Source organism: Colletes gigas, unplaced genomic scaffold (genome assembly GCF_013123115.1).
Source record: "Colletes gigas isolate AHSC1104 unplaced genomic scaffold, ASM1312311v1 Colletes_gigas_Sc00006, whole genome shotgun sequence".
Classification (NCBI taxonomy): Eukaryota; Metazoa; Arthropoda; class Insecta; order Hymenoptera; family Colletidae; genus Colletes; species Colletes gigas.
In genome coordinates this window covers 1,839,763-1,862,068 of record NW_025106635.1, presented here as the reverse complement: position 1 = coordinate 1,862,068, position 22,306 = coordinate 1,839,763, and the positions used below count along the sequence as shown (strand labels likewise).

Below are 22,306 nucleotides of genomic sequence, written 5' to 3'. Positions count from 1 at the left end.
GTGCATTAAGTTATACCGGCTAAGTCGACGCTAATTTTCGCGGTTTATGTTTTTGCTCTGTCGCTTTCGGTGAAAGCTTTTTCGTCGCGCGCCTTCCCAGCGAACGTTCGAACAGAATGCTTTCAACGTTCTCGATTCTGACATTCTTCACCGTACTTTGGAATCTTTTAAAGGCATTCTTCATTTTTACATTTAAAATTTGTGTAACCACGAGAAAAATTAATTATTTTCCCTGTTTAAAAATACTGAAATTTCATTTTCCACCACCGACGTTTTGACACCGTAACTGCTTAACAAGTAGATTAAAGTCGAATGTATAAATTTAATTATTTTTTAATTATTATTCCAACGACGCAAACCCAGTAGTTTATATCACACACACTGTTCCGTGTCGTTATTCGTGACACGCGCGGACTACGGTCACGCTTCTACGACCTAAATCCGTTTCTTCGTCGCTAGATTCATCAGCAACGTCCGTGCTTAATGAAACTTTCGAACGACATCGCGAAGGATCGTAAAATAAACGTTTCGTCGCGATTCCGCCCTCTTCCTCTCGCGTTTCCCCACGCTATTCACGGAGCGCCGCGTTTCCACCGATACTATCGCCTTTCAACGCGAAGAATACAAGCGCGAAAAAAGCAATCCTCCCTGGACACCGACTGCGAATTATAAATACACCGGGTGAGCCACTTAAGCACGCCAAACTCAACATTTCGGAAGATTGTTTCTTTTTTAATATCTTCAAAATTTATTTTTCATTGTAGAATTAAAAATTTTAATATACCAAGCTATCTTCTTGCAACGAGTCATTCCGTTAAGAAAATTGACGATGGTTGTTTCGTTTCGAAACATCGTTTCGCAGAGGAAGTATTTTACGAGTTATTTGAAGTCGTCGCGTTAAGAGACTCGCCCGGTATAATGATGTTTGCCGTAAAGCTGACAGCGTAAAATGACTCACGGAACGCAACGGCCAATGGGAGAAAAATGCAAACATAAAAGAAGAGGTGTATTCTCGTACCTGGTGTGGCTGCAGGGTGTCAGGGATGGGCCGTGGTGCTATTAGCCAGCGGTGCTTACGGGGCGCATAAGCGCAACCTCCACCTCCGAACTACTCCGGCTTTGTCTCTGCATCCTGAAAAAACCGAGAAACAAGGGAAATGAGTTTTATACCGTCGAGAGTCGCGCGCTAAGTCTGCGTCGTTTACATAAACGCGACGAACGATGGACCATAATTCACTAGCGGCGGCCGGCGGAAAAATAATTTACCGATTTCTGTAAACGCTACGCATCGGAAACGATCATTAAAAATACACAACTCGTAATTCAACGCGTCAAAACGCGGGGAATATCAATTTTAACGAATATTTGTCCGAGTTTTATCTCGAATATTTTTCTGTACCCCCTGATTGCTCCAAAAATTCAGGGATTATTATCTTCGATGTAAAATCTATTCGCTAAAACGTTATTGGGAAGTTTTGTCCTATATTTTTAATAACCCCGGGTCACACAACGTCTTTTCGAGACACTCTGTGCCAAGTGGAAGCGTTCTTTCATGGTTAATCGAAGCATTGTCCCATTGAGGTTACAGAATCTTAGTGTACCGAGAGCTTGAGCTACTTTGCTTTGTCTGGGACCTCTGTTGACTTAACCCTTTTCGTGCCCATTTAGGTCGCGGGGAAATGGGACACCCATATTGCGTCTTACGAAATTTGCTTCGCGAAGTCTCCGGGACAGACCTCGAATAATGTTCTTCCTTTCTTTTCGGAAATATTAAGAACCTTTTCTCCAAGCAATTTTACTAGCAGAGAACTTCAGTAAAAATTTTACTCGATCTTATTTATAAAAGAAGAGCCCTATAAAATTCTATTCATTGAGAAACTTTCGACTAAATAACAGGTGTTTGTAGAAATTGGTAAAACTGTGCAATAAAGTCTGACTAAAACCTATGTCCTGCTTCCAGTATTTTCTTTGCACCGTATTAAGAAGAAGAAATGAAACAAGAATTAAAAATTACAATCTAGAGAACAGACAGTAACGAACTCGGATCTAAATAAACACGAAAATTACCGATCCACCGATGCTGTACACGGTAAAAGGGTTCAGAGTTGCAGAGTTATCCGTCGAATTCACGCAGTTCGTCGTATAATAAATTCGAACCAATACCAGCGATCGGTTAACCCACAACTAGTGGGTCAACTAGTGACCATGATGCCATAACGAGTGACCTATCAAACGTTTATTGGTAGTTTCCTTTGACGAAAGACCATTGTAAGAAACATCGAACGGAAATGATAACCTGTTGAAACTCTATATTTCAGACATTAGCTCTATGCACTCCTGAGACCAGCAATATCGCGCAGGAACTGAGAGGCGTTCCACACCTACGGACTGCGTTATCGCCTACTAAATTATGTTAATCTGTATACCATTAGGTTTGGTCAATAAACATTCAAAGATCGAAAGGAAGTCGTGATTATTTCGTTGCCATTATTTTCAATATATTTTCAGAATTAATAGCAAAAAAAATTGCACGTCATACGGTACGAAAATATGGTAAAGAATATTAGCGTCAAATTTCATAAAAATCGGATTAAAGAAAAATATGGTTTCGAATGGCGTGTTTATTTCGATACTGTATTTTAGGTGTTATATTTTTGTTATTAATACCAGGATGTTTTCAATGGAACCTGTTATTACCGTTAAGGTTTCAAACTATTTCGTGCCAAACAAATCTCGATTTTATCGAGTTTCCATTTTTCTCCTCCCCTCGAGTTACCAACAAAGCAAAATTTAAAACTGCATATTTCCTCGAATCTACATACTCTGCCAAACAAACATGATTTTTTCCATGCACCCGCATCGAAAACCCCGGGTCTTGGTGAATTTTTACATTTTAAATTGTATATGCATAAATCGTAACCTGCCCGATTCCCGTTAAATTCAATCCGCTCGTAAAAGGGTTAACGATTTTCGTGCGACTTGTAAATGAGATGGTATCGAACGGTCGACGGGAAAAATTACCCGATATCGAGACGATTTCGATCTCGAATGGGACGTAGGCCAGGCTCCGGGAAATTAACTATTCTCCGCGCGGCTTTGAAATTCAGCGAACGGGCCTCTTCGTATTACAATATCGCTTTCGGATACACGGTGAAAGTTTGATATTAAAAAACAAAAAAAAAAAATAAAAGGAATATATAAAATGAACGCAGTTGGGCGGGGATTGATGGACGAAAGCGTACCTCGGCGCAGCTGCACCCGCGGGATTCACGTCGCATCGATATTCGAGCAACGTGTACGATTCAACGTCGATGCGCGCTTTACTCTCGTCCGGCACCGGTTACGTGGAGGAAGTACGACTAATACACAGTTATTGTCGTCACTGTCACCGACTACGATGGCGCAAAAGGCGAGGCAATGTTTTTTTTTTTTTTTAAACCGCTTCACAATACGTTCGACGAACGATTTCGTAGCTATGGAACAAAATTCCTGTGCACTTTGTTCTTCTTCTCAAAATTAAGAAAGAAAATCTTTTAGTTTTTATCCACGTGTATCGAATGTGTTGCGTTGTTTTGCACAGAACTCTCGAAATCAAAGAATGGGGGGGAAAATTAGTAGCAATTTTGTTTACTTTTATTTTTTAGGTTATTCTTTCATAAGGAATTTTTGTTTAATATGAATTATACAGTTTGTATTTGTATGTTTTAAACTCTGTTTCCGTAGATCCAAAGAAGGTGTATGTTTGCACGGGCGCAGTAGAAAACAGCGTACGTTTACGAAATACAATAATTACGGGGGTATCGTCCGACGTCGTATATTTAACGTAACGTTAAACAAACGCGCGCGAATTCAGCATTAATTGTTTTGCAAATTAATTCATACTCCCCGGGGCGCGGAACAAATCAAAATGCACCGTGCCGCGAGGGGATTGGATCGGTCAATAATATACAAATTATCACCGGCGGTTAAACATTTACATTATCCGATTCTGGTAGTTTTTACGCCGGCCGAGGGAAGAATACCATTAATTATGAATAATGTTTAATCGAACATTGGACCAGAGTTTATTCACACTGCAACGGAAATAATTGACTTCGGTAAAAACCACCGCGCAGGAAAATATTCAATGAACAGCCGAATAAGAAAGATCGATCAAGATTACCAAATAATTCTTCAAACCTATACCACTTGATTCCGCTTAAATTTGTTCGTACAATGGCCACGATAAGGAGTAAAAATTTGTTGATTTCGATACATAAGACTTAAAGAGTCAGACTCGTTACTGCGTACCAAGGGGTTAAATTTGAAGACCTCGAGGATCCAGAGTAGTTAATAAAATTGTCGAATCTATCCCCGGTTGGTTCTTATCGAAATCGTTCGATTGTATGTTCGTCGTGCTAGAAATTAATTCTGGCCCATTGTGCAACGTGTAGGGTACGCGTGTATGGTTTCTGCGCTCGCGCGTGCACGCGTAATGGGTTGCGGAAGGAGAAAGGGCGAGCAGCTCGCCGCTCGAGCAAAAGTTTATATTGGATTTCATATTTAATGCAACACACACCGCGGCCGCTGCGAAGCCTGCCCCGCCGGATAAATTATTTATGTCGGGACGCTTTGTCTCTGTCTCGCAGACCTGGCCTCTACGGGAACGGGCCAGAGGGAGAGAGAGAGAGAGAAAAAAAATAGAGAGAGATAACCACGGATGATCGTTGAAAGGTTCCGATAAGCCCCGAACCGAACGAAAAACGTCGATCCTTTGGGGAGGGGGGGAGGACGTATACGATGAAATCTTGCTGACTTGATACGACTTCCCCGTCGAAAGGAATGACGTTAAATGGCACGGACCTAACCCTGGCCCTCTTAACAGCTGCACGATATACCATCGAATATTCCGCTTTCCGTAAATTGTTTTACTTACAGTAAGTTCCTGTAAGATCGAAAATTTCACAAGATATAGGGATTTAAATAATAATTACCTGATGAAAATTGAAATTTAATTACATTTCACGTTGAACGAGTAAAAGCTTATCGTTCACCAGCTCGTTTTTATTGTGCAAATATATTCAGATGGTACAACAATGCGTGTGCATCAGCAGTATATCAAACACTTAGGAAAATTAATTTTACTCGAGATACCGGGATAAGAATCACTACTAAGAACGCTACTTTGCTACTTTAAAATGTTGGGTCAAGGCTTTTCGACGAAAGGGGGATTTAAATATCTGTTTTACGAGGAAAAGACAATTTTTATTTTCCTAGAATGTAAACGTTTCACGGTGATTTAACGATCGTAGGGACGAAACTGTCGTCATTTGTAGGATCGCGTCACGCGTCACCTATGGGAATAACGCATGGCCAAGCCTGGCGACCGTTCGTCTGACGTAGTTGAAACGGCGTCCCGACGCAGATGCTCGCTGACGTTGAATATACGAGCCACGGATGACGCAAAGCGTTCCACGGTGTCCGGAAGTTTCCGGGATGTTAACTCTTCGTAGACGAGGGGAGGGGGGATCCCCGATACCGCCTCGAACGGGAAAGTTTTAAGGGTCCATAATATGCAAGAGTATAGATTCATAGCTGACAAGGGTCGTAAAAATCGCGAGAGCGTTAGTAAACGCTTTACCAGCTTCCTTGAGAAGGACGCCATAAATTATTCGAAGGTTAGGCGATGACGGAGTTACCTCCGTCCTCCAGGAGCTAATCGTTTCGACGCTCTCCGCGAATCCTTGGAAAGGATAAGAGTTCGCGCCCGACGCTCGTAAACGGGAACGTCGAAACGTTAAATTATTATTACTCCGTGGAAGTCCAATAATCTTTCCCGAGACATTGCAAAAAATTCTTCTCTCGCGTTCGCGAGAGTTTTCTCGGGGATTCTTTCGCGTTGGGAATGGGGGAGGATGATTTCTCAAAGTCGAATTAAAAGTTTAACAAATTTCGTTCCCGGAGATCTTTAATCCTCGCCTAATTTTTTCTCGGCTCTTGGAAGGTATAATTCTCCGTCTCTATCTCTGGAAGGGATTGCAAAAATGTGTATCGATAATTGGGTCGTCAACCCTTGCTCGTTGGTCCCGGGTGTAACGACGAAAAAGGAAGAGCACGGATCTCGAGAAAATTTACGGGACATTAAACGCGTTTACGACTTCATCGAGGAGTTGATCGATGTCTTCTTGTCCGGGTAATGATAAAGGTTTGATATCTTTCGTAAGTAGTTGAATTCGACCGACGGTGCATCGTTAATGGCCCCGCGGAGCGGCCGCCCTTCGAGTAACGAGTAGCTACGGAGTCCAAGTCCCGACATTAACCGGCCGTCCCGTGCTTTTCATCGCGTTCTAAACGCCTGCTTAGCCACGGAGTCGTTATTCATTAGATATGATAACATCTTTCAAGAGTTCTTGGAAACGTCGGACACGGCGAGGCCAATTTTACCGTTTCGTGACGAGACCGTTCTCGTCTCTGTCGACGCGCCTCGAACTTCCAATCGCCCACCCAACGCGGTTATTGAAAATCAATTACTTCGCGAAATTGGTACTGGAAATAGTAAAGTCAAACAATCGTGGCACGAACGAGCACGCGTGAGTTTGCACTGCATCGAAAATATGAAATGTAAGTTTATTCAAACGATTAAATCGTTATTTGTTTGTTCTTTTTCAATGTTTCTTTATTGGGAATACTGACTTTCCGTAAGGATTTTTAAAAAATATCAAGGTATACGTATTGATAAATTATGCCTCCTCTAAAATGGAGATTGCCAATCCCTGCTGCTGACATATAGCCTCATACCACGGCCGAGTTACCTCCATATTTAACTGTGGGATAGAGATTTTTTTCGAGCATTTTCTCTCTTGGTTCTCTCGCATGTCATTCTCCTACCACGAAAAGTAAATATTTCAAATCCACGTTCGTCGTTCGTAAATTTTGAATATCCAAACTTGAGCTTCCATTAAATAGCATGATCAACGCGTTAAAATACTTTCCCAAATCTAATCTCAAGTCACTTCTCTGGCTACAAATTATATTCGCGGTAAAGAATTTTTTTCTCGAAAGTACGTAGGAATTCGGAGATGTGTGTATTCACCAAAAATAATTGTAACCGACCCCCGGAACCGAAAATAATTTTTCCAGAACGATTTGAAATTTTTTTTTTCAAAGTAACCAGATAGTCATGGTCAGACATTATGTTCTCAGTAATGAATTTTTTTCTCGGAAATGAGTATGATTTCGGGGGTATGTCTATCGACCACAAATGATTATAATCGACCCTGGCAACTAAAAATAATTTTTCTAGAAAGATTTGAAATTTTTTTTTTAGGCGAAAAATTTCATACCTACTCGAATTTTTTTCTCGAAAATGTGTAGGAATTCGAGGGTATACCTATTGACCAAAAATGATTGTAATCGACCCTGGCAACTAAAAATAATTTTTTTGGAACGATCTAAAATTTTTTAATTCCACCGAAAAATTTGTCCACTTTCTATTATAGTTATTCGAATACCATGTGCCAGATAATCAAATATCGCGTTTCCATGCCCGGCAGCCAGTCCCGATGATCGACTCGCGCAAACACGTGAATCGAATGCCGGCCATTAAATCTCGTTCACGGTTACGCAAACGGAATAATCCTTTTTTTATTTTTGCTTTCCTTTTCCTCGAGGCAAACAATGGTAACTGTTTTCACGCGCGTTAAGTGAAATTGCTTATAATTCATTGATAATCACCGGCTTGTTAATTTTTTATGAATCGCCGGGGATACGATTGCGATCGCGGTTTACTTTCCGCCGGTGGAAGAGCGTATTTTTATCTCGTTGCTTCACGCGTTCGAAACTGGTTTCTGGAAAATATGCTACCGAACGTAACACACGTCCGATTCGATGAAACTTTCGCGGTTGAGAGTTCTACGTTCGAGCACGATCCGCGGAGAAACATTGACGTAACATTCTGATGCTCAAAGGTTCGCCATTTTATATTTAGCTTGGATTATTATTAAAATACAGGTCCTTTCTGTTCCACTTGCAGTATACATATACATCAATTAAAAGTTTCCAGCAAGCAGCTTATCGAAAATTCTGAAAATTAATATGGCGGGTCTTCAAAGCGACTCGACCACGTCAAAGTGGAAACATCGACTCGTTAAAATATTTTCTCCACAGAATTCTATCTACTCGACATATTTTTTTACGAAACACGTACTAATCGAACGAATCTTTGCGCGGGCATTCGGTAATATTAATTTCAAAGTTTCACTTTCCTTTGCATTTTTATTCGGGTTGTATAACTTCTTGTAATAATAAAAAGGTTATTATGCAATTCGATATACATGTATGCTGGTCGTGACGTACCAGTGGATATCTATCATCGTTGCGGTATCTTCGCGAAACAACATTCGACACCTTTTGATCCAACGATCAGACTCTCCTCCATCGAGTTACAAGTTCTCAAAGGAGATTTATAGTTTAGCTGTAAATAACAGTAAATCTTCATTTCCAATTCCGGGGAACAGTCCCGTACGCTGGCGAACGTACCCCCCCTCCTCGCCAGTCCGACGAACTTTCTACGATTTATCTTCGTCCGCGAAACTTTTGTCGTGCGGCTGAAAATATATTTCAATCCGCGTCCAAACGTAAACGATTCCCGCGAATCGGTTTTTTAGCGGGGGCCGGGCAGCGTGCACGGAACAGAGGAAACTCGGTTTCGCGTGCAGCTTCGATCCGTGGTTCTAAATTTCGCCCGGTTTAGCGAGAATCCGCTCGGCGTACCGTCTCGCGGAAACGAGCGACGCGTGTTTGCTCGCGGGGCCGTGACGCGACGCTATGACGCGCGATCGTCCGACCGTGTTGATGTTTACCGTAAATGACAGAGATGCTGCGTGTTGTTTTCGGAAACGAGCCGCCGCGGGGACAGCCAACAGTTTGTCGCTTCGATATACACCAGAGAAATCGATGTTACTTGCGCTCGAAATCCAATCTTTTTATATAACGCGAGTACGCGCTTGCAATCTGCTTTCCAAACACGACTCGACTAAACGTCCCAAATATCCACACGATACTCTTACAACGTGTCAATTTATCAACGACACAAATTTCTTATTATTTAGATCTGTTTAAGACGATTTTATTTCAAATTGTATTATAGATCTCGAAACAGGGAACGAAGAGGTCTCGTTGCATTACCGAAATCGTAAGCGCAAACGACTGTATAATTGTCGAAATTGGTTGCATCGTTCGCAGAATTTTTTCGTTTTTATTCGCGCGAGTTTATCAAGGTAATTCATAAATTTGTGCGGAATTAAAAAATACGCGGAAAGGACGGCGCGCCGTTTACCGGTTAATCGTCGGTGTATTTTTTCATTATTATCTGCAACGCTTCCGCGTCTTTTAAGTAATTTATTTTAATTATGTCACATTCCATCGCGAGCACTATTTATTTTTCGCACTTGTTGCGTTCCCGGGCGCGAACGTTCGTTTCAACTGCGTATTAACTTGCATTTTTATAAATTACGACGACAATATATGCGTAAAAACAAAAGGGAGAAGCGACTGAATTTATAACATTTACGGTAACACTGGTTCTCCACGATGCAATCTTTTACGTCATCGTTGTTGTTGAATTATCTCTCACTGTGTATCAATAATAATTCTATCTAAAACAATCTTGATTTTGTCGAGAAACGTATACGAAATACAATTGTAAAATGAATTGGTTTCAACAAAAAATAATTTTGATGAGAATTGATTTGATGTTAAACAGTGAGGAATAAATAATAATTTGAGCGTGGAATAATTTCGGAATGAGTATTTTCGAAATAGCAGGAAGCAGAGGTATTAGAATTGCACAATATTTTCTGGGGCAGCCTAATATGTTAAACGTTCTCGTAACACAGCTCTCGTAAGCTGACCTAGGTCGATTATCAAGTAGTCCCGGACATTCCAAGCAGCCCGAGGCCGGACAGTAAACGACCGCAACTACTTTCTCCCCGTGTCTGACCGCCGCTGATTACCGCCGAGCAACGAGCACAACCGAGGATCATTACGACAGCATAATTTCCATTGTCTTCGCGCGAAGAATTATCTGAATAACTCGCGTCGGCCGCAAAGCACACCGGTGAAGTATACTTCGCGGTCAACGAACGAAAAAATTAACGTTTCTACGGTCGTTGGATGGAGGCCCATTTTACAGTGAATATAAACGACCAGCAGGTGCGCTATAATAACGACGACGCTAGCCTATAGCGTGTAATTAGTTGGCTGTACAGCATCGTCCGTGATTGCTGACAATCTGGTTCATAAATAACTTAATGAACGTGACGTTTGGCATTTAAAAGGAGACGGAAGATGGTCGAGTATCGAGTGGTTTCGACCTACGAAATTTTAATGACGAATCGTAGTTCGTAACTTCCAAGGAGACGGTATAATTATTTATGGAAAATAGGGGAAAGTTATGACGAAGCATATATAGGGTATATGGAACGAGAAATTGACTATTTACTGCCATTCTCTTTTTAATGTTGACACGTAGATTCATTTGTTTTAAACGAGTCTAGACTCCGTGTCGATCTGTCCACCCTGTATGGATGGAGACATTGCGTTGACAGGAGAATTGAATCCAATGATTCGTAATAAATTTTTGTATCGATGATGCCCACATCCCCACGACGAGAACATTAGTGTAACATATCCGCTACCATGCGTCATGTCAGTGTGACGCGTTGATTCCCGTGGGAGGACAACGTCACGTACATGTGTCAGAGACAATTTTCTATTCTGTCTCCATATTAATAAATGAATAATGAATAATAGACCAGCGGTCACATTGCGCGCGACGTATCGTACAAAATATTCGATTGGCCTATTTAATACGATTCATTTGCAGAGAGTCGAAAGCATGCGCCACATTATTCTAGAATGTTAAACATGAATACGAAAAATTGTTCCTCGATATTGGTATGTTAATTGTTATTTTGTATCGATCGTATTTTCTGCCCGATTAGTTCTCATTTAACCGGTTTAATCGAAATCGCGTTAGTTTTGTTAAAATAGGGGCTAACGAACCATCAAAGCGAAGGAAATTTCATGAAATAATCAGTGTCAGGAAGGTTTGAAATGTTGTAGAGAATTGTTACTAATGAAACGATTCGAATAATTTATTTAAAGGTGGTATTATCTGAATAAACAATCTATTAATGCGCATTAAAAATACTAAAAACTTTAGACGCGTGCCGTTCCGAAACTACTAGTGTTTTATTAATTATTAAGGTATTGTTAGAAGCGGTGAAGCTTCCCCTTTAAAGTGGTTTTTGGTTTTTGACGATCCGACGTTCCGTTTTCGAGATATCGTAATTTATGTAAAGGGTTAATTTTTCTAATTCGACTATCTCTGTCTCCGTCTGACGCGTCGCGCCGGACCTCTTTGTCTCGCACGTGACGCGTGACCGAGTGACCCACTTACTACGAGCACGTGCGGTCAACGACCTTGCAAGGCCGTAGTAAGACAGTTCATTGATCTCGCGACGTAAACAAACGCTTATATCTCCGAAACTAGCCACCGCATCGACTCGAAACTAAAATCGCTATATCTCCGGAACTAATAAAGCTATCGACTCGTACAAACGCTCATTTTAAAGGGCTTTTCATCCTCTATCAGATGACTATAACAACTACTATAATTTATGCTTCCTTCGATGTTTATTTTAACATTAACTTAGACGTTACATATGCAAAGAAGTTTCATCAATTCCTATGAATTATATAACCGGTATACGATTAACTCTTACGATTATATTTCTATACAGTATACAAAATTCGTTTTCTTTCGTATCTTCTACCTGATTGATAAATTATTGTAATTTATGCTGTCTTCTATGTCTAATTTGAAATCTACTGTGATGTTGTATAACCGAAGATGGTATCAGCGATGCTTATCGATCATCGTAGGCCGGAACGAGTTTGACAAAGTTCACTTCGCGACTCGCAATTCGCCGTAGCGATTAGCAGAGGTTTGCAATTCGTTTTTTGATCGACGATTGCCATTTCGACGGGCATACCATCGTTGCTGCAGGAATCTCTAGCGATAAATCGAGCGCGAAAGGGAGAATTGTGGGTGTCGGTGATCGATCGTACGCGAAAGGAGGTACGCGGAACAGAGAAAAGGAGGGTCGAAGGCAGCCATGACCGTTTTCTTTTCTGCGCCTGACCTCTGCTCCCTGACCTATTTCCTAGATCTTTCGTACCCTCTCGCCCTTGTCTCTCTCTCTCTCTCTCTACGATCCCTAGCCTTCATCGAACGAAATTAAAATTCATATTGACGCATCGATCTAGTATTTACTTTAAATCTTCCTACACATAGATTAGTTTTCCATCTTCCTTCTTTCTCGTCCGTCCCAATAATTTCACATAGTCGAACATAAACATTCGCGAAAGCAAATACGATTAATCGCATTTCCATTTCGCGACTCCCTGTCTTCGTGGCTTCGCTTTCGCGTTGTTTCCCCGATCGAAAACCGTCGCGTTAAAAGCTCGAACAAATTGTATTCGTTGAGCGGCGCGACCGATCGTGATGCTGGTTTTTTTTATTTTCTCTCTCCCGCCCCTGAATCGATTCGATTCTTTGCTCTTCCGTTGCTCGGGAATCCGCGTTTGACCGCAACCGTGGACCGGAAAACGCGATTCCGACGATCGAAGAGCCACCGGCCCGGGCACATTTTTCTCCCGGGATCGGTCGAAGGTCCGTGCGAGCCGCGGGACAACGATAAAGCCATTTCGAGTCGCGTGTCTCGACGCTCGGCCGCGATATTGGATCACGTACGGCGATTCGTTTAAAAGAATTAATCGCCGGAGACACGATACCCCGGGTACGACCGCGTTTCATCGTCCTCTATACATTTCCCGTTATTTTCTACCCGGCGCGGTGACGTTACACGGGTATAAATTTAAATATCCCCGGCGTGCTCGGTGAATCACTTCGCGGCGATTCGCGGAAAGGACGACGAACTCTTCGCGGTTGAAAAAACTTTTAAATGCCCCGGAGCTCGTTCGCGGGACACACAAAGACGAAACACGACTGACAAAAACATTTCTCCGACACGAACTAACACGAAATTTGCTAAAATTTTTCGTGCTACGGAGTTATAGGAAAATCAATTTTCAAGGCTTACTTGTTCCTCGAATATTTCTCTGTGTGTCCCTTGAAATTCTCGTTTTGTTAACTTGGTACTGGCACTGTATTTATTGCGCGTTAAATGAATGTCCACGATGGTGTCACAAGTTGGTAAACGAGCTGCGAACTAAAGGACGCGAGAGGCAAGGGAAATCGCGCGATCCACGTAATCCCCTCTACCTCTTAGGTTCTTGGTTATTATTGGGGAAGTCGATCACCAAGCCCCTAAACGAGCCAAGGAACGTAAACAGCAGAGGGGATTAGGTAGAGAGTACGGATGACTTTGCCCCTCGCGTCGTGTTTAGTTTGTTGGTACTAACTAACAGTACATAAAACTATTGGAAACGAATTTGTCGACGGCACGAGGTCACTCGTACGTGAATAAAAATGTATGATATTATCCCTTAGGACTTAGGAGCTGCAATTCTCTGTGCATTTTGAAATTTAAAATTCACCAGAGTATCTGTTGCTAAAGGTACTAAGTTTCCAGGTAAAATAGATTCGTTGTATTCTAAATTATCGAATACGATATGAATGCCACAGGATATCAATTGTCGAACATCGAATGTAGGAAGGAGAAATCTATTAACAGCTTCGATTAGCAAATTGTGCTTCCAGGAAAAGAAGGATCGCGGGCTTTGAATCTCTGCCTAACAGAACATGATCGACCGGTTCCTTTTCTTCTCAGAATGAAAAGAAGAATTAGCAATAGGGCTATGGTGAATAGGGTCCGGCGAACGGCCGCTTTGATGTCTCCTAACATCCCTTTCGCGTCCGAAAACGATTGAATTTCAACGTACGTGAAACGGTTTACTCTGACAAGCCACGTTTAACCTGTTGAGTGCCAAATGGCAGCTGTTTCTTTTCTATTTTCTGTGTTGAGTAATACGGAATACTTCATTCAACGGAAGAAATTTATTTTTCCATTATCGAATTCTCGTATCTTTCGGGGTCCTAATCACATCTAATTACAATTAGACTGCTGGATCTTTATAACTCATATTTTTATTAATAGAATTAATGAAATGGGAGCTTTGTAGAGAATAAATATAATTTTCTTAGTCTTTCTTTAGTAGTTGGGGAAAAAGATCTTGCAGTTTTAGAAAGTTTTCAAAAATTTCGTAGTCCAGCGAGGATGGGGGGGTGGCATATTCGAACTGTTCCAATAAATAACGCTCAACATACCATTAATAAAATGATTTTTAGTTCGCCGCGCGGGCTCGACAGCGGATTTAACGGTGCCTTCTATGCCGCCCGGTCGGATGATAATTTCCAGTATAATTTTGGAGCATCGTCGAGCATCGTTGAGCACCGATCGCGCGGTGGTTTCTGGCATGGATTGGCTTCGGCGCGGTTCCATCGACGGCCGTTTTGATATACGACCCGACCAAATCGTATTCAACATTAACGTCGAACACCGTTGCGCCGCGGCGCGCGTATCGCCGTCCCGACGAGCGGCGTCGCTCGTGGATAAACGCCCACGTCCCGTTAATTCCGCATTACGCGTAATTAGAGCGACGTTAAAATCAGCGATAGGTCGCGCGGAACCCGATTCGCCATCGTTGCAACCCGTCCATCTCGTTTTTCTACGCGATTCCACTTGTCTTTTGCAAACATCCACTCCTCCAATCGCTGTTTATTCCAAGAGAAACGTCCCAAACGCGACTGCATTTCGTTAGACACTTATTCGTTCCAAATAGATTTCAAATTCTCTCTCAAGTTTATGTTTTATATTAGAGGATGTTTCTCTGATACAATTTTAATTTTGGTCAAACCAAATATATTTGACTAAAAAGTTTTACTCTTTACGATTTACTTTCTCTTATGGGGCTCATCCACGTTCGGTTGTACCATCTATGCGTTACAGGTGAAGTTAGCGGAGAAGGTGGACGTAGAATTGCTCGAGCAAACTTAGTATTACCCACGATCCATGGATAAAGTTTCAAGTTTAATTTAAATAATACACGTTTCGAATTTCAGCCAGATAAACCGCGATGTCGCGAAAAATAAACCATGAACAAGGGAATACTACCCTTTGACTTGAAATTAAAACTAATTTCAAGAGTAAATATTACCTGAAATTTGAAATAAAATTAAATCTGAGCGGTCTTCTCGACACGGAGAAGTACAGGAAGGAACCCATGTTTTATTTTTTAAATTAAACTTCGAACTTCATCCACGGATAGTACTACAAAGTTCACCCAAGTAACTCTAGCTTTATCCTATCAACTAACTTCACCAGTAAAGTATACATTGTTGAGATAATATGATGTTACCTAGACAGACTTCATTTTCAGCCCCATGAACATGGGGCTTCGCTGTGCTTAACTACCGTGCTCGAATACAAATTTTGTAATCGCCCGTGTTAGGGGATCGATATTTCAGGCTGGGCGATGCTCGCAGTGCAAGAAACGCGATTTTTAATCGTGCAAAGTTTCTGGAAAAATTCAGATAATGGGCGAAAGGAAACGACCAGAATATTTCCAACCGGAGTTTTATCATGGACTAACCGGCTCTGTTACGGAGGGGCAGTTATCGTTAATCCCTCCTCTGCATTCGCTTCACATTCTGCATATTACAATTACGAAGAGCGCAGATGCAGACTTGTAATTGCATTTTCCTTTCTGGCTGCGTGGTCACGATTGCTTGCACGATCGCGGCAATATTCCACGTGAGAGTAATAGCAACTTCAAAGGATCAAATTTTTAAGGGCAAAACCGACGCGGAAACCTAATTCCACCGGCGAGAATAATGTCCAGCGTGGACTGAAATTTTCGGTGACGTTACAAAACAAATTATTCCATCTCTTCTTCAACTGTTTTTACTTCGTCAAAGGAGTCGTTGGACCACGCGGAAGATAAATAAAATAATATTTTAAACGTTTCGATAATTATTTGGGTTATTTATTCGAGACCATAGACTTAAATTTGGATCGTATTATGTTTGTGTAAGGATAACGCAAATGTCGATTGTTCAGCGATGGAAACTGCTATGCAAATCGATCGAAAAACGCTTTTGCGCGACTAGGAAACGGAAAAGGAGTTCTCAAGGCTGCCCGGCGAAGATTTATCGAGAGTCCCCATCGACGGACAAGTTGTTGCTCGAGGTATCGTCGATAGCAGACCTCACGCAATGAAAGATACGTTACCACCTTTTCTACGTGCAGCAGTAAATCGTGCAAACGTCCACAAAGGAACGACGAAGTTCGACGTATCTACCACCGAAATACACTCGAGTCAACAACGTACCGAATTTTCGTATTTTTATCCAGAATGTTTTTCGCGAATGTGACGACATCGTTCGAGCTCTCCAAACGAGACAAACGAGACGATCATTTTTGTACGCCTGCCAAGGGACGTGGCGTGGACAAGGCCAAACCTCTAACGCGGAACAAAACTTTTCTGACATTATATCGGGGGAGGGAAAAAATTGTTCTGAGAAACACTAAAGCTAGATATTTTCCTTTTGTTCGATATTTTAAATCAAAATTAAAGAATAGAGAAGTTGTAATAAGTTCGAGTGAAAAAAATTTGATAATTCCGTAGTTATTTACAGTTTTATAGATTCTGGTAATGCGGGGATCCGCGGACCAGGAGCGAAATGAATGTAAATTGTAAAGCAGAAGGCGAGAGACGGAGGTTCTAGCCGTGTCCGGGCCCGCTTTAGGCTGAACCAATTAACGCTGCGCATCGTCGAACTTAAGCGGCGCGGTTCGTTATCGTCGAGTTAAGTCCGCGTAAAGTCTCCCTTTCTCGGCGAGTTAAAGAGCGAGATGAACGCCGCCAAGTGGCCGACTGAAACGGCTTTCGCAATCTGCCCCCCCTCCCTCCCCGTCGACCCCCATTCTTGCTCGTCGAAGGAAAACTGCACCGTCGCCAATTAGCGAGAAGATCCAGACGTTAAACAACGTAACGTCGCCCCGGCTCGATAATTAATGAAAAGCCAGCAGCGCCACTCTGACTCGGCTATTTACGAAAACTTCTTTCGGATTCGGTCGATCGAAAACTTTGCTAGCATTCGATGCACTCCGAAGCATCCTCTTTCGATCCGAACAAGACGAAAAAAAGAATCTGGAGGAATACTGATTTTGGATAATATTATGTGGAGATAGTCGAGTCAAACATGGTGGTTTTTTAAATTTATGGTCCAAAGCAATATCAAAATTAATTGAATTAGAATTTTCCAAGGAAAGGCCAACGTACGGATCGTCATCCACAACTTTAGGCAAACAGAATAAACCTCTGGGAAGACAAACTTTCTCTGGAAGGTGTTCAAAAGTAATTCTGCCCAAGGACGAGACTCTTCCCCTTGTCCGGCGATAAATCGCGACAAGGAGAAGATCCTCCACGGAATTGTAGCTTGCGTAACCTTTTCGAGAAGTTTGCTGTTCGAGTGACTCGATGTCGCGCGTGACTGATACGAGATTACACGTGACTTACTCAAGGTATTCGTCACCGTAGCTATCATCGCATCGAGTAGGAAAAATACAAGATTACCATGCATAGATCGATGATAGAGAAATACCGATGAAGGTGTTATTTAAAACGTTTGCCGAGATCCTCGAAATAGAAATTGTTTATAAAATACTTGTCTCGTTTCATTGGACCTTCTTTCGGGATAATTAATATTTGGTCCGATCGAAGATCAACGTTTCGTTTTGTGGATAGAAACCCGGGTGTACGCATTTGCAGCCGCAAATTCCGGTTTCACGGTGTCGTCGACGTCGATCCGATGGAATTAAATTACAATGGGTAAAAGCGAGCAGACAAAGGCGGTCCTGCGTTTTTCCCCGGGCGAGCCGAAGCGTTTGAAAGCCGCACGCGCTCCGCCAGCGATCGGCTTTTAATCGGTAATTTCCAACGCTTAATTAACGCTCGATATATATAACGTCTGGACTTCGTCGATAAATAAAGCGTGACCGACGGCGGTGTACCCGCGGAAAGGGGGTCGGGGATCGAGGTCGCGGAGAGCGTTTCAATAAATTTATATTTGTCTCGATTCACCGAACGTTCCACGATAACGTTATTTTCTCCCCCGTTCGGCACCGATAATCTTTGTTGCGTCGAGGAAAACCAGCTTTGCCCGATACCCTGCGCTCCGCCAGCCCGTATTAAATAGGATTTCTACTCCCCGGCTTTCTTATTTTTCCTTTAAAAATATACCGCTTGATTATTATTAAGGAAGTCGAGTCGAAATTTTTAATTCGTTCGTGGACGTGACACGTAAGAATCGAGGGTTTCATCCACTGGACCAAAGTCTCAAATATAGAAACGAGATCGTATAGGTGATCGATGCCCTTCTTGTCAGCCTTGCACACTAAGCTTCTATCCGTGACTCGAAATAATTTTAATATCAATTCAAAGCATCAATGAATTCTAATTTACGAATTAATCCACTGTAACTTAATGTCACTACACCCACGGTCGAAGAGATCCCCGACATCGAACGTTGAACTCGTGTATTCGAAACGAAAGACTTTCGACGATGGTGCATTGTATTCTAATTTACGCATTATACACAGACCTCTGTATTTATTATCCATAAATCGAAGACCTACACACTGGTGGAAATCCGCTGTGAAAGATCAGTGAGATTTTTTCAAATTCTAGAAGAGCATTTCCCAAGCCAGTTTACGTATGTAATTTAGATAATCGCGGATGCACTTACGTTTGATTTTAGCTATTCTACTGCTACCAGACACAAGATGTTAATAATTCTGTTTTCGTTCTGCATTTCAGGCGAAATATTTCGGGTTAAAGTTACCTGAACTTCGTGGATTCGTTTGCTCGGCTATTACGTATTAGCTAATCGCGTGGGTGGGAGCGCTAGTCGAGAATAGAGCGGTAGGTGCGAGGTCGAATGACGTCACGTGTTCGATGTTCCATCAAGTTCGTGGGCACGCGGCTCCTATTCTTTCCCCCCCTGAATCTTGTGCAACGTTGAGAGAAGTAAATGTGTGCCGCGACGACGACGCGAGTTACTCTGCCATTGAATGATATTACTCGCGAAAGGTTCCTTAGTGACGTACCGACTCTGTCGGAGTTTCTCGTGTAGGTGCTCAGGGTCTTGGGAAATGGTTTTCATTTAAGTTTCGCTCTCGTGGATACCGCCATGCTGAATTCACCTAACAGAGCCCCTCGAACACCGAGGAACACTCTAACGCAGTGTTTTCCAAAGTATGTGATCCCCAAGATGGGTCAGAGATGGGGCAGAATTTTACTGTCAACATTTCTTTATTTTCTATTCCCTGCTCGAATTTTTAAAGACTAATTTGAGATCGTAGAGTGCTCGGAAACTGTTATTTTCATGTATTATAACAATTACTTAAGTATAAATTGTATTTGGACGTTTCCTCGCCACGAATTCTTAACCCCTGAACTTTTTCAAACGGGCAAAGAATCTGTTGAAAAGAAAGTAATATTTGAACTCTCAGAGCATGTTATATTTAGTGAAAACTAATTAAAACTTTTCTTTGACGTTTCCACCTCTACCTTCAACCCCTCTCCAGGAACATTTGTGTATAAATTGAATTTATAAAATACAATATCCAACACGCCAAACTTTTTAACTTCCGTTCGGTATAAAATTATAATCGAGCCAAGTTAAATGAAATAACTCGTCCTTTGGTAGGCATTTTAATTCGACATGGCCACGGCGGAAGAAAGGAAACTTTCTCCGTTATTATTTCCAACAACTGCGTTTCAATGACTTCAGCGATCTTCAGCTTCTACTTGACCGCGAAAATCTATCCGTCCCCGCGCGATAGAATCGTCGCCCTCGAGTTACTTTGTCCACGGGGCGATTGCCATAAATTCTGCAAGCCGGCTCGAAGAACTATGGCAATCCCGGCGAACGTTAATTTCAAACGGCACCGTAAAGCCAAGGATTTTAACGACGGAGCTCGTTAATCATCGCCCGTTAAGGGGTTCGTCGAGCCCTCCAGTATTTCGCCATCGGAGACTCGATGTTGCTGCATCGGAATTAAGATAATCGAACTGACGCTCGTCAAAGTGTAAACGATATCTTTCGTCATGGTTTGCAAGGCATTGGCCAACGCTCGACATTTATCGTACATATAAAACGAAACTCTGTAAATGGGACAATATTCTCTCACCGCGTCAACTATACTCTGTATATTTTTTTCTAACGTTCTTTAGCTGGATAATACGTTTGTTTTACAATTATTTTTCGAAGCTGTATTGCACCTGAGAAGAATCGTAAAACCAAACGATACACAATTCTTAAAGCAAAGTTAAACCACGACTACTGTACACAATTTACAACCAGCCAGACCAGCTCGTAACTTTTCGGTGCAACAAATACAGTTTCAAGTACACACATTACTCCGTGGATATCCGTTTATTTCCAATAAATACCAACTCGTTGCATTTAAATATTACTGCTCTTATCTTTGTTCAACTTTTCTGGAGAAATTCTGCTAAATTTCGAAATCGTTTCGCAATCGTGATCGGAGGCGTCTCGAGCCGGTCTGACCCGAAATCCAAAAATAGATACCGACAGCCGCGATAAGATAGACGCGGGGGCCGCCCAGACAGAGACTCTATTCGAAGGAAGTCAAATATAATAAGCGTCAAACCGTCGATATTCCCGTTTTCGGAGCGTCGACGCCGCGGGTAAGAATGTTCTTTCCGCGAGAGCCGTGTGCACCCAAGGCAGCGAAATCGATCGGGGCCCCCGGGTTTAATGGCGCTTCCACGCGCCGGAACGCGGAAAATCACGACAGTGAAAGCCGGAAAAAGTTCGCAGAAATCCTTCGACGTCGGACAAGAAAAGAGCAGAGCGGCTAGGTGGGCGCGCGTGCTCACGGTCCGGGTAATTTCGTTTCTTCGCGAATCGAGTATCGATCAACCCCCCTTGCTCCCACCCACCCCCGACGGAGAATCGCTCGAAACGATCCCAGCGTTCCTCCGCCGTTTTATTCGCGCCAGCTCCGGAGAATTTAAAAAATGCAATATTACCAAATAAACCGTAGGAATGAAATCGAATAAGCCAATTCTGGACGTTAAAATTATTCCAAGCACGCTGAAAAATGTTTCTTTTCACGTTGTAACGCACGTATCAACAGGTTGGATACGTTTTAATGATGTATTATATTTTTTTCGAAGCTCTTGATAATTTCATAGTTGCACGGTATTTCGAGAAGAAAAATTACAAACTTGTTTTTGATCCGTTTCGCTGGGAGATCGCGGTTAATTGCACGATCTAACCGAGCAACATTGTTGCCTCCTGTACGTTTTTGATTCGAACAAAACGGACGAGTTCTCCGGGGCTCGGTCAGTCATTAGAATTCTCCCGGACAGTCATTAGAATTCCAACCCGGGAGCCTAGGCATCCTATTTTCTCGTGGATGAAGCCTGAAAGAGTCCGGTTCACCGCTCGCGTTTAACGATGCAGGCTCAAGGGCCGCGTTTCTTATTCACAGGGCACCGCATAAATACGTTAATTGCGCCGTAAAAGTTAACCCCGAGGTTCTACGGTGATCAGCCATTGATGTTCCGTTCCCGAAGCCGCTTAATTCCGCGACGATCTTTCAGCTTTATTAGCGAATAAAACGCCGCGCAGTCTTCGACCGGCATGGAAATCGATCGTTCGCGCGGAAACTTTAATTATCCAATATAATCTCCGCGTGGGCGTGTCGCGCGAATATAGAAAAATTCAAATTAATATCGACTCGTGACATTTATCGGGCGACGATGTTGCCGCGTTCTATCGGAAAATTTCATCGTCAATATTTACTCGGTTAAATTCGTTGCCCGCGATAGCGACGGTATTTAATTTATTAAGTTACAAATTGATGCGTTAAGAAAAATTACTCTGTTTATTAATATTTCTTATCGACAAAGAATGCATCTTTCAGCCCTGTTAACAAGAATATTCTCTGTAAACTGTGCACGAGATCCAGGCGGCCAAAAATAATATCGACGAGATGTTTGCGATCATTAGGTCCGGAAATAGTTGGAAAACGAGCGCGTATTTACGAAGTGTTTGGAATCGTCGACGACAGCTGCGTCGTGGTATTCGGTGGCTCTGATCGATTAGGGAACAACGAAACGCTGACACGCGTATCTTCCGTGGAAAAAGAGTCGACGAAAAGAAACGAGGGTGGCGAAAGAAGCGAAACAGAGAAGTTTCCTGTCT

At 42.3% G+C, this 22,306-nt stretch overlaps 1 protein-coding gene across 4 annotated transcripts in view; it reads right to left on the bottom strand.

The window, feature by feature from the left end:
• LOC122395933 (nascent polypeptide-associated complex subunit alpha, muscle-specific form) overlaps positions 1-22,306 on the bottom strand; it is a 331,231-nt gene that overhangs the window by 99,277 nt on the left and 209,648 nt on the right. For all 4 annotated transcript variants that reach the window (XM_043393876.1, XM_043393874.1, XM_043393873.1 and 1 more), the window contains one exon: positions 1,019-1,132. The gene's annotated coding sequence lies outside the window, so the exon portion shown is untranslated. The remainder of the gene's footprint in view (positions 1-1,018; positions 1,133-22,306) is intronic.